We start from the raw sequence: 9,815 nt of genomic DNA on the forward strand, positions 1-9,815 counted from the left end.
CTGCAGACTGTACAGACTCTCCCCTCCCCTGCAGACTGTACAGACTCTCCCCTCCCCTGCAGACTGTACAGACTCTCCCCTCCCCTGCAGACTGTAACCCTTCTAGTATGGTGTACCATGCGCACAACCCATGTAGAACTCCTGTTCTCCGGCAGCGTTTGGAACGATATGCGGTCAAGAACGCCAAGTTCATCTCAGCCTACGCTGCCCTTCAGTCCCTTGACTTTTTGGCCCTGAAGGAGACATGGATCATCCCAGAGAACACTGCTACACCAGCTGCTCTCTCTTCATCTGTTTTCTCTCATAGTCCGAGAGCTTCTGGTCGTCGCGGTGGTGGCACAGGGCTACTCATTACTCTCCCTCTCACCTGTTCATCTCCCCCTCTCACCTGTCTGCCAATTTGAATTCCATGTTGTCACTGTCACTTGTCCACTGAAACTCTTTCCACCCTCCTCCTCCTCTGTGCACTCACACAGAACTACCCTAGGCCCTGACCTCTTTCTCCCCTCTCTCTCTCTCTCTCTCTCTCCAGATGAAATCCTGTGACTAGTGAGGGTCTGGCTGCTCGACAACCTGACCACACAACTCCATCCCCTGCTCCAGACCATCTCTGGAGAATCTTCTCCCATTCCTCATCAACACATCCCTGACCACTGGCTGCATCCTCTCTGACTTCAACATGGCCAAGTCGCTCCCCTCCTCAGGAAACCACAGACCAGTATCCCCTTCCACCCACAACTTGATTGTACTGTCTCTGACCAACTCTCTCGTTATCTCTCTCAGAACCATCTTCTTGACTCTAACCAATCAGGCTTCAAGACAGGTCACTCAACTGAGACTGCTCTTCTCTGTGTCACTGAGACTCTTTGCTCTGCCAAATCTGACTCTCTCTCCTCTGTTGTCATCCTCCTAGATCTATCCGCTGCCTTCGACCCCCGTGAACCATCAGATCCTCCTCTCCACCCTCTCAGGGTTGGGCGTCTCTGGCTCTGCACACTCTTGGATTGCATCCTACCGGGCAGGCCGCTCCTACCAGGTGACGTGGAGAGGATCTGTATCTGCACCACGTACTCTCGCTTTTGGTGTCCCCCCAGGGCTCGGTTCTAGGTCCTCTCCTCTCTATAGACCAAGTCACTCAGCTCTGTCATATCCTCACATGGTCTCTCCTGTCATTGCTATGAGGAAGGACCTCTCCTCTCTATACACCAAGTCACTGGTCATATCCTCTCCTGTCATTGCTATGCGGATGACACTCAACTACTTTTCTCTTTCCCCCCCTTCTGACACCCAGGTGGCAACATGCTTCTCTGTCAGTCCACCGCCTCAAGCTAAACAAGACGAAGCTGCTCTTCCTCCCGGGGAAGGTCTTCCCGCTCCAAGACCTCTCCATCATGGTTGACAATTCCACATTGTCCCCCTCCTCCCCCGAATGCAAAGAAACTTGGCGTGACTCTGGACCACACCCTGTCGTTCTCTGCAAACAAAGCAGTGCCTCGTTCCTGCAGGTTCATGCTCTACAACATCCGTAGAGTATGACGCTACCCAACACAGGAAGCGGCGCTGGTCCTACTCCAGACACTTGTTCTCTTCTGTCTGGACTACTGCAATTTGCTGTGGGGTAACCCGGACCAGTGGGGTAACCCGGACCAGTGGGTCACCCGGACCAGTGGGGTAACCCGGACCAGTGGGTAACCCGGACCAGTGGGGTAACCCGGACCAGTGGGGTAACCCGGACCAGTGGGGTAACCCGGACCAGTGGGTAACCCGGACCAGTGGGGTAACCCGGACCAGTGGGTAACCCGGACCAGTGGGGTAACCCGGACCAGTGGGGTAACCCGGACCAGTGGGTAACCCGGACCAGTGGGGTAACCCGGACCAGTGGGGTAACCCGGACCAGTGTGAGGTGTGAAATTCAAATGTGTTTTTTTGCAACTCCCCGACACACCGTCAGAGAGTTGGGTCACGGACAGATTTCCATAGGATGAGACCTATGCGTGTGTTATGGTAAAGACCACAAGGGGCGAGTTTCAAGCTTTGGGAAGTTTTATTGTACCATTTCTACTGATCTGCGTGCCAGTCGTGACTTTCTTCTGCACACTTTCTCAGAACAGTTTCGTTTCAATTAATGTTTTTACTTTCTTAAAATCATTGTCACGTGATTAAATCATAAAAATCTGAATTAAAATGATCAAATCTAAAAAGGTTTAAATTATTTGTGAGATCACCAACCTCTGCCGTATGGACACATCGACACCATGATCCATTGGCGGAAAAATAAATTACAGCATATAACTCAGAGATAGACCTACTACTGCATAGGTCTATAGGCTATAACTTCCATAGAACTCAGAGATAGACCTACTACTGCATAGGTCTATAGGCTATAACTTCCATAGAACTCAGAGATAGACCTACTACTGCATAGGTCTATAGGCTGTAACTTCCATAGAACTCAGAGATAGACCTACTACTGCATAGGTCTATAGGCTGTAACTTCCATAGAACTCAGAGATAGACCTACTACTGCATAGGTCTATAGGCTATAACTTCCATAGAACTCAGAGATAGCCTATAGGTCAATGCAGCAGTAGGCCTATTAACTCAGAGATGGCCTATAGGCCAGTGCAGCAGTAGGCCTATTAACTCAGAGATGGCCTATAGGCCAGTGCAGCAGTAGGCCTATAACTTCCATCGTCAACTAAGTAAAATACATAGGCCTAAAGCCAACAAATAAAAACAGAAAATATCCTGATGAAAATGTGGGTTCGTTCTCGCTTTATTCCACCTGTCCGTCAGTCTTGAGCTATCGCTAATGAAGTGCAAAAGGCAGGCGACAAGCTTAGGTCTGCAGAACACACCCATAGAAACACATCGGGCTTAATCTGAAACCATTTAAAATGAGACTGAGTCCTCTCCCTTCACCTCTAGTATGACATTCCATACTCTTTTGGTCCAGACAGCATCAGATACATGGTCTACACATACTGAGACAGAGAGGTGCTGTTTCACTGTCCAGACTGCATCAGATACATGGTCTACACATACTGAGACAGAGAGGTGCTGTTTCACTGTCCAGACAGCATCAGATACATGGTCTACACATACTGAGACAGAGAGGAGCTGTTTCACTGTCCAGACAGCATCAGATACACGGGCTACACATACTGAGACAGAGAGGTGCTGTTTCACTGTCCAGACTGCATCAGATACATGGTCTACACATACTGAGACAGAGAGGAGCTGTTTCCCTGTCCAGACAGCATCAGATACATGGTCTACACATACTGAGACAGAGAGGTGCTGTTTCACTGTCCAGACAGCATCAGATACATGGTCTACACATACTGAGACAGAGAGGTGCTGTTTCACTGTCCAGACAGCATCAGATACACGGTCTACACATACTGAGACAGAGAGGTGCTGTTTCACTGTCCAGACAGCATCAGATACACGGTCTACATATACTGAGACAGAGAGGTGCTGTTTCACTGTCCAGACAGCATCAGATACACGCTCTACACATACTGAGACAGAGAGGTGCTGTTTCACTGTCCAGACAGCATCAGATACACGGTCTACACATACTGAGACAGAGGGGTGCTGTTTCACTGTCCAGACAGCATCAGATACACGGTCTACACATACTGAGACAGAGAGGTGCTGTTTCACTGTCCAGACAGCATCAGATACACGGTCTACACATACTGAGACAGAGAGGTGCTGTTTCACTGTCCAGACAGCATCAGATACACGGTCTACACATACTGAGACAGAGAGGTGCTGTTTCACTGTCCAGACAGCATCAGATACACGGTCTACACATACTGAGACAGAGAGATGCTGTTTCACTGTCCAGACAGCATCAGATACATGGGCTACACATACTGAGACAGAGAGGTGCTGTTTCACTGTCCAGACAGCATCAGATACACGGTCTACACATACTGAGACAGAGAGGTGCTGTTTCACTGTCCAGACAGCATCAGATACATGGTCTACACATACTGAGACAGAGAGGTGCTGTTTCACTGTCCAGACAGCATCAGATACACGGTCTACACATACTGAGACAGAGAGGTGCTGTTTCACTGTCCAGACAGCATCAGATACACGGTCTACACATACTGAGACAGAGAGGTGCTGTTTCACTGTCCAGACAGCATCAGATACATGGTCTACACATACTGAGACAGAGGGGCTCTGTTTCACTGTCCAGACAGCATCAGATACACGGTCTACACATACTGGAGACAGAGAGGTGCTGTTTCACTGTCCAGACTGCATCAGATACATGGTCTACACATACTGAGACAGAGAGGTGCTGTTTCACTGTCCAGACAGCATCAGATACATGGTCTACACATACTGAGACAGAGAGGAGCTGTTTCACTGTCCAGACAGCATCAGATACATGGTCTACACATACTGTCCAGACAGCATCAGATACATGGTCTACACATACTGAGACAGAGAGGAGCTGTTTCCCTGTCCAGACAGCATCAGATACATGGTCTACACATACTGAGACAGAGGGGTGCTGTTTCACTGTCCAGACAGCATCAGATACACGGTCTACACATACTGGAGACAGAGAGGTGCTGTTTCACTGTCCAGACTGCATCAGATACATGGTCTACACATACTGAGACAGAGAGGTGCTGTTTCACTGTCCAGACAGCATCAGATACATGGTCTACACATACTGAGACAGAGAGGAGCTGTTTCCCTGTCCAGACAGCATCAGATACATGGTCTACACATACTGAGACAGAGAGGAGCTGTTTCCCTGTCCAGACAGCATCAGATACATGGTCTACACATACTGAGACAGAGGGGTGCTGTTTCACTGTCCAGACAGCATCAGATACATGGTCTACACATACTGAGACAGAGGGGTGCTGTTTCACTGTCCAGACAGCATCAGATACATGGTCTACACATACTGAGACAGAGAGGAGCTGTTTCACTGTCCAGACAGCATCAGATACACGGTCTACACATACTGAGACAGAGAGGTGCTGTTTCACTGTCCAGACAGCATCAGATACACGGTCTACACATACTGAGACAGAGAGGAGCTGTTTCACTGTCCAGACAGCATCAGATACATGGTCTACACATACTGAGACAGAGGGGCTCTGTTTCACTGTCCAGACAGCATCAGATACCTGGTCTACACATACTGAGACAGAGAGGTGCTGTTTCACTGTCCAGACAGCATCAGACACATGGTCTACACATACTGAGACAGAGAGGTGCTGTTTCACTGTCCAGACAGCATCAGATACATGGCCTACACATACTGAGACAGAGATTTGCTGTTTCACTGTCCAGACAGCATCAGATACATAGTCTACACATACTGAGACAGAGAGGTGCTGTTTCACTGTCCAGACAGCATCAGATACATGGCCTACACATACTGAGACAGAGATTTGCTGTTTCACTGTCCAGACAGCATCAGATACATGGTCTACACATACTGAGACAGAGAGGAGCTGTTTCCCTGTCCAGACAGCATCAGATACATGGTCTACACATACTGAGACAGAGGGGTGCTGTTTCACTGTCCAGACAGCATCAGATACACGGTCTACACATACTGGAGACAGAGAGGTGCTGTTTCACTGTCCAGACTGCATCAGATACATGGTCTACACATACTGAGACAGAGAGGTGCTGTTTCACTGTCCAGACAGCATCAGATACATGGTCTACACATACTGAGACAGAGAGGAGCTGTTTCCCTGTCCAGACAGCATCAGATACATGGTCTACACATACTGAGACAGAGAGGAGCTGTTTCCCTGTCCAGACAGCATCAGATACATGGTCTACACATACTGAGACAGAGGGGTGCTGTTTCACTGTCCAGACAGCATCAGATACATGGTCTACACATACTGAGACAGAGGGGTGCTGTTTCACTGTCCAGACAGCATCAGATACATGGTCTACACATACTGAGACAGAGAGGAGCTGTTTCACTGTCCAGACAGCATCAGATACACGGTCTACACATACTGAGACAGAGAGGTGCTGTTTCACTGTCCAGACAGCATCAGATACACGGTCTACACATACTGAGACAGAGAGGAGCTGTTTCACTGTCCAGACAGCATCAGATACATGGTCTACACATACTGAGACAGAGGGGCTCTGTTTCACTGTCCAGACAGCATCAGATACCTGGTCTACACATACTGAGACAGAGAGGTGCTGTTTCACTGTCCAGACAGCATCAGATACATGGTCTACACATACTGAGACAGAGGGGCTCTGTTTCACTGTCCAGACAGCATCAGATACATGGTCTACACATACTGAGACAGAGAGGTGCTGTTTCACTGTCCAGACAGCATCAGATACATGGTCTACACATACTGAGACAGAGAGGTGCTGTTTCACTGTCCAGACAGCATCAGATACATGGTCTACACATACTGAGACAGAGAGGTGCTGTTTCACTGTCCAGACAGCATCAGATACACGGTCTACACATACTGAGACAGAGAGGTGCTGTTTCACTGTCCAGACAGCATCAGATACATGGTCTACACATACTGAGACAGAGAGGTGCTGTTTCACTGTCCAGACAGCATCAGATACATGGTCTACACATACTGAGACAGAGTGGTGCTCTTATCAGAGATTGATGTGTTTTCTGTCGAGGCGCGTCTGAACAATACTTCAATATTTTATTTGGACGGGCGGGCCAGGCCCTTTAAGGTCCGCTCATAACGTTGGCCCTATTTACTCCATACAGAGGCTGGTCATTGACAACAATATTACAGATCAGATCAGATTCAATGATTTATACACACTAGATGACTGACAGGAAGTGCAGTTTTGAAGCCAACTTGCCGCCATCTTGGTTCTCCTCCTCCATTGTAAACATATTTAGGAAGTTATAGAAATGCAGTTATTAATGTCTACATTCGTGTATTCTATTATAGACACCTTAATGCTTACTTTAAAAAAAAAAAAGGTATATTATGAGGTGAGTAAATTAAAAATAAACTTTACAAAACTTCCTTATTACAGTATAATCTGTTTGAAAGTTCTAATATTACTGTCCACACAACAACAACCAAAAAAAAAATACATAAATACATTTCATTTTGTCCTCGTAACATTTAAATTAAATACTGTAGAATACCATTCATTCCTACGGAGGACTTCTCCTATTGGTTGGCCGAATGCTGGCTTCAAAGCCTCTCATTGGCTAAAACATAGCATCAGCAATACAGGGTTTATGTACGTCATTGGTCAGATCGTGAGAAGGGTGTAATTGCAGACCGCAATTAGGGATGTTTTCTGATATCGGTGTTTATTGATGGGAAATTACACGCATTGGCGCTCGCCATTGGTCTGTGGACGTTCCTTTCGTGTATGATTGTAGCTAAGCCTACCCCTTTTCCTAACCTTAACCTCATTCTCCTAACCTGCCATGCTAAATCACCTAACCTGCTATGTAAACAAATCATCTGTGTCTAAAAACAATCAGTCTCATAACACCGGAACTGACCGAATGGTAGGTGTCAACGGACTGACCAATGGCAGGTTGTTCCCTGATATCAAGAAACGCCCATATCAAGAAACGCCCCGAATTGCGGGTCTGCAATTACACCATATTGAGACCTGCGGTGGCAATTATTTTAGAATAAAACATTATTTATTTTTTTAAATGAAGCTAATCAAACAAACGCAGATCACCGGAAATCCAGCTGCACATGGTCACTATTATTATTGAACCAAACTAACGCCAAAAAAAGGACAGCTGAGGATGACAGTGTGATCACTAAACACCAGTTTATACACTACAATCCCCATGAAGTGTCATCGTTTTATGACATGGTAGACACAGCTAACCACATGACCGAGTACGAGATGAGTAGTTCCAATTCCAAACCGTTGGCGACAACAATAAAAATTAATTTAAAAAAAAAAGTGCAAATACGGTTTTATTGTCCAAAAACTTACCGTTAAATCGGAGCATGCACACGTAGATATATTCCTAGTCAAAACCGAGGAGAATGTTGTTCGGTATAGAAGAAACGGATCCCGTGCCAGTGTTACACACGCTCACAGAGTAGACCTCTCCCACCGACCTACCCCGTAAAACTGGCACGAGCTTTCTCCCGGACACCGGTTGAGCGCGAGTGCGTAGGGAGAGTGGTGCGCATGCGTGGACGCTGCTCGTTCAGGTGTGACGAGAGAGAGAGAGTGGAGTCGCTCATTGTTGATAGCACAATATATTGACTGTAGAATAATACAATATGAAATGAACGAATGAATGAGGGTTGCCTACAATCTGACGCAGCCTCTGTGTGCCATGATGTCATGCAGTGGACAGGCTGTGTGTGAAGGGAGTGTGTGAAGGGTAGATAACAGCTCAGCCTGTCCCTCCCTTTGGCACCATGGCACTTGTCTTTGAATTAAAGCGGTTCCCCTCCCAGTAATTAACTGCAAGTGTGTGCCACTGTATCAGTCACAATTAAAGGGTGCAACCTGTAATTGGTACAAGTGTTTTAATAAAATAGCCATTGTGATTGTTAAATAATAACTTATGAATGCCTCATGAACTTAGTTCAAGTGCTGCACCACAGATCGTCCCTTTAAGTCATCTTGAAAACACTGCGCTGGGTAAAGTCAGTGTAGAGAATAGAGTTGTCAGTATCCCAGATTAGCCGCCGCTGCCCAGTGGACAGAGCTCCTCCTGCTCTCTGGAGAAATACTTGTCAAAATGACCCTCTAGATACGGACATACACCGACGCGACCACACAGCAGATCGTCAAAACAGGTTTAGCAGTGAAGATATGTTGTTCTCCATTGGCCAATCAACTCTCCAATTACTATAGCACTTTCCTAATACCAATGGTTATTTTAATGTTTCTAAATGTCCCGTTTTATTCCACGGGAAATAGCTGGACAGTCCCGAGACTGTGCCTGAAACCAGACCTTACCCACCGGGTACAGACATCAATTCAACGTCTATTTCCACGTTTCATTGAAATGACGTGGAAACAACATTCTCCACCCTTTCTCCCAAAGTGTGCACAGTGCACAATCCACAATCATGGATTTAAAAGCATTGGATTGCTGTAAGCATAGGCTGGACAGAGTTTCCACCATTGTTAAATCCATGACGGGAAGTCCGCAAGTGTACACTTTGGGAGAAGGGTGGAGAAAACGGGATGAAGTCTTAGCGTTGGGAACTAGCTGGCTGAAAACAGACCAATTAGCTCTGTGGAGAGAACAGCCCCTAGTCTCTTTGTTTAGGCATCTGATGGTTGCTATGTAAACACACAGTACAATGAGACGTTCTAGAACACTGCACACACAGTACAATGAGACGTTCTAGAACACTGCACACACAGTACAATGAGACGTTCTAGAACACTGCACACACAGTACAATGAGACGTTCTAGAACACTGCACACAGCACAATGAGACGTTCTAGAACACTGCACACACAGTACAATGAGACGTTCTAGAACACTGCACACACAGTACAATGAGACGTTCTAGAACACTGCACACACACAGTACAATGAGACGTTCTAGAACACTGCACACACACAGTACAATGAGACGTTCTAGAACACTGCACACAGCACAATGAGACGTTCTAGAACACTGCACACACAGTACAATGATACGTTCTAGAACACTGCACACACACAGTACAATGAGACGTTCTAGAACACTGCACACACACAGTACAATGAGACGTTCTAGAACACTGCACACACACAGCACAATGAGACGTTCTAGAACACTGCACACAGTACAATGAGACGTTCTAGAACA

At 46.7% G+C, this 9,815-nt stretch overlaps 1 protein-coding gene across 3 annotated transcripts in view; it reads right to left on the minus strand.

Annotated features, from left to right (window-relative positions):
* Positions 1-8,334, minus strand: part of LOC106578213 (uncharacterized) — a 50,247-nt gene extending 41,913 nt beyond the window's left edge. For all 3 annotated transcript variants that reach the window (XM_082965403.1, XM_082965401.1, XM_082965404.1), the window contains exon 1: positions 7,984-8,334. The gene's annotated coding sequence lies outside the window, so the exon portion shown is untranslated. The remainder of the gene's footprint in view (positions 1-7,983) is intronic.
* Positions 8,335-9,815: the final 1,481 nt, after the last annotated feature.

This window comes from Salmo salar, chromosome 18, assembly GCF_965601325.2.
Source record: "Salmo salar chromosome 18, fSalSal1, whole genome shotgun sequence".
NCBI lineage: Eukaryota > Metazoa > Chordata > Actinopteri > Salmoniformes > Salmonidae > Salmo > Salmo salar.